This window comes from Marmota monax, unplaced genomic scaffold, assembly GCF_021218885.2.
Source record: "Marmota monax isolate L192 unplaced genomic scaffold, Marmota_monax_Labrador192_F-V1.1 WCK01_AAM20220418_F8-fsc00089, whole genome shotgun sequence".
Taxonomy (NCBI): Eukaryota; Metazoa; Chordata; class Mammalia; order Rodentia; family Sciuridae; genus Marmota; species Marmota monax.
In genome coordinates, this window is record NW_026694744.1 from 7,293,658 (window position 1) to 7,301,808 (window position 8,151).

At 38.8% G+C, this 8,151-nt stretch overlaps 1 long non-coding RNA gene across 2 annotated transcripts; it reads right to left on the bottom strand.

Moving 5' to 3' along the window:
- Positions 1 to 558: 558 nt before the first annotated feature.
- Positions 559 to 7,049, bottom strand: LOC124079113 (uncharacterized). Of its 2 annotated transcripts, none has more exons than XR_006847147.2 (3): positions 6,915 to 7,049; positions 3,299 to 3,437; positions 559 to 2,306 (listed from the first exon to the last, which is right to left on the bottom strand). It is a non-coding gene; the product is annotated as an uncharacterized LOC124079113 (long non-coding RNA). The 2 variants fall into 2 exon arrangements; XR_009224892.1 differs by having other exon boundaries at positions 3,299 to 4,376.
- Between the last annotated feature and the right edge of the window lie 1,102 nt (positions 7,050 to 8,151).

The window sequence follows — 8,151 nt, forward strand, 5'->3', positions numbered from 1 at the left end:
TCAACAGCATCAAGGATAAAAATCATATGATCATCTTAATAGATGCTGAAAAGGTGTTCAATAAAATTTGATATCCCTTTATGATAAAACCCTAAAAAATAGGTATGTAAGGAATGTGCCTCAATGTAACAAAGGCTAGATATGATATACTCATAGCCAACATCATACTGAATGGGGGAAAGTTGAACCTTTCTTCAAAGATCAGGGACAAGACCAGGATGCTGCCAGGCAAGATGGTGCACACCTGTAATCCCAGCTATACAGAAGGTCAAGGCAGGAGGATCTCAAGTTCAAGGCCAGCTTCAGCAATTTAACAAGATCCTGTCTCAAAATTTAAATTAAACAAAAAGATAAGGATGTCCATTTTTTAATAGTTTGACTAATTTTTATTATATTTCATCTTTAAACATTTAAAAATTATTAAGTTTTCATTAGTTCATCTCAATTATACAGAATGGGGGTTTTCATTGTGACATATTCCCACATATATAGAAACACAACTTGATCAATTTTGCCCCCACCCTTCCCTCCTTCCTCCCCATGACCCCCTTCCTCTATACTACGGTCACCTTTCTACTTTTATGATATGTCTTTTTCCCCTTTATCTTCCACATATGAGGGAAAACATAACAATATGTTTCTCTCTCAAATCTCATTTATCTTGCTCAAAATTATGTCTCCAGTTCCATCCATTTTCCTCCAAATAACATATTTCATTCTTCTTTATGGCTGAGTAAAACACAATTATGTATATATACCACATTTTATTTATTTATCTGTTGACAAGCACATGGGCTGGTTCCATAGCCTGGGTATTGTGAATTGTGCTGCTATAAACATGGATATGCATATATTGCCAGAAGGAAGCCTACTTTCATCACTCTTATTCAATATAGTGTTGAAACACTTAGCCAGAGTAATAAAGAGAGAGAAAGAAATAAAGGACATCCAAATAGGAAAGGAGGAATTCAAATTATTCCTATTTGAAGGTGACATGATTTTATTCATGGGAAAAATGCTATTGAAAAACTCTTAGGACTGATCAACAAATTAAATAAAGTGGAGAGATACAAAATCAACATACCAAATTAGTAGCTTTTTTATATACCAACAACAAAATTTCTAAGAAAGAAATCAAGAAAGTCATCACATTTTAAACAGCTACAGATGTGTGAATAAATGGGCAAGAAAATGTGGTATGCATACACAATGAAATATTATTCAGCCATTAAAAAATTCTGTCATTTGCAGCAACATGGATAAAACTGAATGACATTATGTTAAGTGAAATAAGTCAGATATACAAAGACAAACACTACATTTTCTCACTCATATGTGGAAGCTAAAAAGTTGTGGAAGTAGAGAATAGAATAATAGTTACCAGAGCCTGGGAGGGAGGATGGAGAGAGGATGGTTAATGATTCAAGGGTGCACTTGGATAAGAAGAAAAGTTCCTGGTATTCTCTAGCATAGCAAAACTACTATGGGTCACCACAACTAACTTAATATTTCAAAATTGCTAGTAGGATTTTCTATGTTCCCAACACAAAGAAATGAGAAACATCTGAGGTGACAGATATGCTGATTGCCCTGATCTGATCATCACACATAATATACATGTTTTGAAATGTCACCATGCACTCCATAAATATATACATTACTATGTGTCAATTAAAAATATTTTTTTATTTTTCTTGTGGTTCTTTCACCTGGAGTGGTAGAATAAACTCTGATGAGCAATTTTTTAAATGTAAAAAGTAAATATATTTAAATAAGACAATGGTTCTGCATACAGGAATTTTCAATTGATTGCTTTTCAACCTAAATCATATTTGGTTTTACCTACTTTGTGTTTCCATTTTTTCACCCCCAAAAGAATTTGAGTAACAGAGAAGACAGGGTCAGGTGAGAAAAATAGTCCTGAGTTGGAAAATTGGAGCAGGCCTATTCAGATGGAGTTAGCTGCATAGCTTTCAGTGGTCCGACTGTTTCTTGGAGCCTGTAGTCAGCACCCAATAAATAAGTGAATGTAGATGATGACAGAGATGAATACCCTAAGTCAGTCTCCATGTCAGGCTTTGGATGAGTCCATCTTCGGAGGCCAGGTTGAGAAGCAGCAAGAGACTCAGACAAGAACAAACGTGCAGCTGTCAACTAGGAACGATGAGCCCAATCAAAGCTTCTGACCCTGGGCCCCTAGGGAATTGATGCAGGCAGAGAAAGGAAGGGGGTGGCCAAATCCCAGCATCTGTTATCGGTTGCCTCTTGCTCCCTTTCTGCATTCCAGACCCAGCACTCAGGACGTCCTGAAATGGAGAAGGTGGCTGTTAGGGTCATGTTTGAAACCTTCAAATGACTGACTGGGAGCAGAAGTGCCAGGGCGTGACCCTTTGACCCCAGAGTTCACAGGGCCAACGGCCTGCAGAGGCTGAAGCCTTGATCCCATCGGGAAGGCGCTCCTCATTAAGCAATGCCGCCAGATTCAGGGTCCAAAACATACAGTTGCCTGCTCCCTTCTGGGCTTCATTTCTAGGCCCTGATATACATGTATTTTTTAAAAAAATTCTAAGCCAATCAATCTTGTCTTGATGGACTTGTTTGAGCAAGGCTAACATTTGCTGATGGAGGGATGGGGATAAAATTATGCTGGCACGTAGCATCATAGGAGATGTCCCAGGAATAGAGGACAGCCCAGAGAGAAAGGCCACAGGGCTCCTGTTCCCTGCTGAATAGCCTCCAAGCAACACTGTGAGTGGACTTTGTCTGAACCGACTTCAGAGAGCTACCGGCTAGGCTGACTTTCAAAGCAGCCCGTTCTTCCTGAGGGTTTTGCCCTTAAAACCAGGAAACCCTCAGGGACAGCTCTGACTAGAGGAAAATCAACACAGCTCATGACAGCTTCCGAGACACAAATGTGGCCAATTTTCCTTAATGCTGTCGGACACAGCCGTCATAAACATCTCTAAAGTGGAAGGGCCAGGCTTGGTGTTGCAGAAAAATTCCACTAGAGAGATTGAAATCATGACACCTTTACAGCTTTGGGAGGAAATGAGATGACTGAGTGTTAAAATGCCCTGGTGAATTGGGGGAAAATGAGGAAGTTGTTCATTCTTGCTAATTACAGTCTGGGTGTCAAGTTTTCATTTTCAATTTAGGCAGGATATTACAGACTTTGTTTGCTTATGTGTTTTGGGTCTAATGAAATTGCCAAGTACAATCTTCTACCTTCATGGACGCACAGGACAGGAAAGTCAGTATCTGTTGAGCACATTTTATATAAATAGTTTTCCTTCCTCACCTCACTGGTTATAGGGAGAAAGCCTTCTGATACCCCTTTTCCTCGTTGTTCAGTCTTTTCTCCAGCTGTCTTTTTCTCTAGAGCAGGATTTCTCCATCTCAGAAGACATTTGGGGCTGGATGGTTCTTTGTGGTGGGTCCTGTTTGGGGGCATTGCAGGATGTTTAGCAATGTCTCTGGACTCCACCTATTTGATGCCAGTAAGGTAGGGAGGGATGTGGGGAGAGTAAACACCTCCAGCTTCTCCCTGGATGTGGAGGCTGCCAATGAGCTAATGCTCAAGAGAGCTATTTCTCACATATGTGCAATTTAGATGGAGGGATCTTTTGCTAGTAATATTTTTAAAATCATTATTAATGCAAAAAGAGAGATTGAGGTTTCCATGTGTATTTTTAAAAATACTTAAAAGGAGACTACCTAAGTTCTCAAAATATTTTTGTATTGCAAAAATGGATTATTTCTAGACATTCTTGCAGCACAGGAAATACTGGTGTGTTCACCTTTTATATTAGATCTAGAGATGAGGTACTTCTGGTCACAGCCACCTCTGCTGCACTATTGCTGTGCTGTTAAAGGCAACACTATTAATAGTGTTTAAGACAATTACCATTGTTAAGAGCAGCATTGTTATTGCTATGAAGCTCCACTTCCCATGGCTAACTTGAGAGAATAATTGTTTTTGTTAATCTTGGAGACATATCCTTCCTAGAATACTGGTGGGACATTGGGGGGGGCGGGTATTTTTTGGTATTTTTTAAAAATAATATAGTAGCCCCAAAATACAGCTCTCTTCTCTTCTCTCTCTCCTTCTTTCCATCTTTTCTTTCTTTCCTTCTTTCTTTTTTCTTTCTCTTTTACACAGTTCAGAAGAATCTGTAAATTGTTGCCTTTATGTGAGAAACTTTCCCCCACTAGAACCTAAGCTCCCTAAGGGTAGGAATTATGCATCATTGTCAAATTTTAATATCTTGGAGGCCTAACATATTCCCTGCTTTGTTGTATGTCTTTAGTGAATGATAACTGAAAAAGAAAGTAGGGAAGGGAGGAAAAGAGGGAAGGTGGGAGGAAGAGAAACAAAGCTAGGAGGGAGAGAGGGAAGAAGATAGGAAGAAAGGGGACAAAAGGAGAGGAGGGAGGAAGGGTGGACATCAATGTTACATTTGCATTTTGTACTATTCAGATTTGTTCCAAATTCTAAAATATTTACTCAATTGAAAGTTAGCCAAAACTGCTCTCATTTATTGCCATATAAATATTAGTAGCTTTATCATTAAAATCTCTTCTGACATCCAGCATTACATGCAGAACAAAAAGAATCAATGTGCTGGTTTGGGTGATCCAAAAGGCACACATGAATGAAAACTGACATCAAGAAAAAGTCATCAACAATAAGAACTCAAAAGATGCTCAGATTTTCAAGTTATACACATTTCTATTAACTTTAAATATTAGAAAAGGGAACAAAGATTTCTACTTTGGACCCATTAAAGATAAACAGAATTAGAATTACAAAAATAGGTTTAAAAGTACTTCAATCCAAAATTTTGAACAAAGTCAAACATTTTTTTCTACAGATTTTTGAAGGCAATTGTCTACTTCTTGTAACATCATTTTTGTATCACATCAGTTTTTCAACTCTTAAGTTTAGTCCATTTTCTCTAGCAATATATATTTATTGAAGAAAATTCTGAAAAATATCAAAGAGCTTATCGGAAAAAAAACACAGCAAAATAAATGCCCATGGCATTCCAGGAATCATTTAATAAATGAAATTTTTCATTTTCATAAAACCTCATTTCTGCTACTTATTACTATATGAATCACTCTGCCTTTACATCCTGATTCAGGACCTGATTCTTTATTTGCCATTAATGAGAAGTGCTATATAGTTTTGAAGTGTGTTTAAAAGTCTTATTTTAGGACCTGAGCCAAAAGGCAAGGCTCTCCAACTCATTAACCTGCTCCATAAACTTTAAACCACTGTTTCCTACGGGAGAAAAACATACCTGGGAATAGAGTTACTATTTTAATTCTTTCCTTCTAACTATTTCAAGACTGGTTTATCCCCATTTCATCTGAATGAAAATTACTTGAGAATATTTCCTCCCTTGTGCAATAAGGGACTTAACAATCTAATTCTGGTTAAGAAATCCGATTGCTTCTATTGGTGTCAGAGAACCAGAAGCTAAAGAAAAATCAAGAAGCAAACAAAATCTGCTATCATAGCATAGGGAACCCCATCGAGGTGCTGCTGATCAGAAGGACCAACAGCTTGAACTTGCTGACCCTGTTAATCTGAGCAGAGTTTCCTCAGCCTCCCCTACAAGGAGGAGAGGAACCATGGTCCTGGGTAGTGTTCATCCAAAACCATCACCCAGTCATTTCCTTTCTCACAAGGAAAGGGAATTGTTGGGTTTGCTTTGTATGAATTTTATTTGTTTTCCACCTCAGGATTAAGTTCTTTGGCTGGGAATTGGGGAATTCTGCTTTTACAGGCCTCAGCCTGAAAGCCATCACTTCTCCCACTTCTGTATGCGGGAGCTGGCATCAGGGCCACTCAGGAGGTGACATTCCCAGCTTCCAGAGGATTCATGGTCAGGGCTTCCTACTCTGCTCATGGACCAGGAGGGGCTGCTTTCCTAGCCTGGGGCTGGGTCCATGCCCACAATTTAATGACAGGCTGGAGCCAAGTGCCTGTGCTGAGTGGGCAAGCTGTGTGCTTGCTTGGGGCTTTTCAGTCATCAAAAGCCTTGGCAGGCAGTGTTCCCAAGCTGTGTTCCTCCTTGGCCTTGAAATTCTAAGCTAAATTATCTGAACATTGTTATCAGTGGTCAGAATATTCTGCCAGCACATTAGAACACTCCAGTGTGGTCTGCTCTTGTGCAAAATCAATAGAAGACCTGGCCTCCATTTCGAGACCTTGTGCCCCCAGAGCCTGGCAAGCATATGTAGATATGAATGTCGACAATCAATCATTGACAAACATCTCAAATGTAGGAAAACCTTGTTAGTCCACTATTGCTGATCCCAGATAGCATGTAATACAAAGCAACTGCTGCTCCTGTCCTCCATAGTTCTTTAATGAAAATATTAAAAATGTAAATTGGCAGATGGGATGTTTATTTTTGCAGATCCCTGGCATTTTGAATTTTTAGGACATTGCTCTAATTTTATTTTCTTCATTCAGTAACATATTATTTTCCTATATTCACCAATCAAGTTTTCCATAAGAAGTTTTGTCATTGGAGATATAATTGCAATCATGTTCTGATAAGAAACCTGCCTCATAGTATCTAAATAAATTGTTACTATCAATTAGAATGCTAAATGTGGGTTAGTAACTCCATGTTTAAAAGGAATTTTTGTCTTATCAAAAATGATAAACTAGAGCCGGGTACTGTGGTACATGCCTGTAATCCCTGCAGCTTGGAAGGCTGAGGCAGGATGACTATAAGTTGAAGGCCAGCCTCAGCAACAGCAAGGCACTAAGCAACTCAGTGAGACCCTGTCTCTAAATAAAATACAAAATAAGGTTGGGGATGTGGCTCAGTGCCCCTGAGTTCAATCCCTGGTACCAAAAAAAAAAAAAAAGATAAACTGGGTGTGGTGGCACTCACCTGTAATCCTAGAAACTCAGGAGCCAGAGGCAGGATGACTATTAGTTCAAGGCCAGCCTCAGCAATTTAGTGACACTTTGAGCAACTTAGTGAGATCCTGTCTCAAAATAAAAAAAAATTAAAAAGGACTGGGTATATAATTCAGTGGTATCTGCCCCCGGATTCAATCCTCCATACTTAAAAGAAAAAATGTTAAATGTTTATTTCAGACAGTTTTGAATATACAGAATAGCACAAAGGAAAGCAAAATAAATGCCCAAGAACACACATGCAGAGAAAACACTTCATTTATTTACTGTGAGGCTATGAAGATTTCGATCCATACAAAGATGAGAGAGGAGAAAGAGAGACAGAGAAAGAGTGTGTGAGAGAGGGAGAGTCCTACATAATCTGCTCTTTTTACTTATTTTTTAAAACTTGATACCTCTTTGTAATATGGATCTAGAGTCGAGAATTCAGTCACTATGGCTAACATCATAATGAACTCTGTTTTTCATGAAGCAGAATTCATGATAAATTAGATGCAGCTCACATTTCAATTCCTGAAGTAAAGAGAAGCTCATTCCAAGAAGGTTTCACCTAGGAAGTGAAAATACAGGCCAAGCCCCAAGGACAATTTGACATACTCAAATGTTGCACTGAGCAGATTGAGTCAAACTAGTGGTTCTCTACTTGGGGTGATTTTGTTCTCTAAGGGACATTTGCAAGGTCTGAAGACAATTTTGGTTGTCATAACTAGTACAAAGATGGTGCTGCTGGCATCTAGTGGGTTGAGGCCAGGGGCACACTAAATATCCTACAATGCATAGGACAGCCCCACACAAAGAATGGTCTGAACCCAAATGTCAATAATACTGAAGGTGAGGAGCATTGAGTTATACTGACTGCATTGTATTCCCTGAGAATCATAATATAAGAGGTTACATGAATGCAAAGAAAATAGAAGACTGGAAGCTACCTACCTGCCCTTCGCATGACTTGGTGGGTGGATGAAAATTCTGGCAAGGAAACATAATGTTTCAAAGCACTGGTATGAAGACAAAATGAGTGCAAAATAGTTTAGCAGCTGGCACATTATGAGTAAACTAATAAATGGATCACTGTTATCATTATTACCTAAATCCAGTAACTTTTGACACTTGATTTCCAAACTGTGATGCATAGCTGAGATTTCCTCTAGCCATGAATAAGTCAATAAACGGCTCCTGGAGAAAATGGAATCATTTCTTTAGAGTTC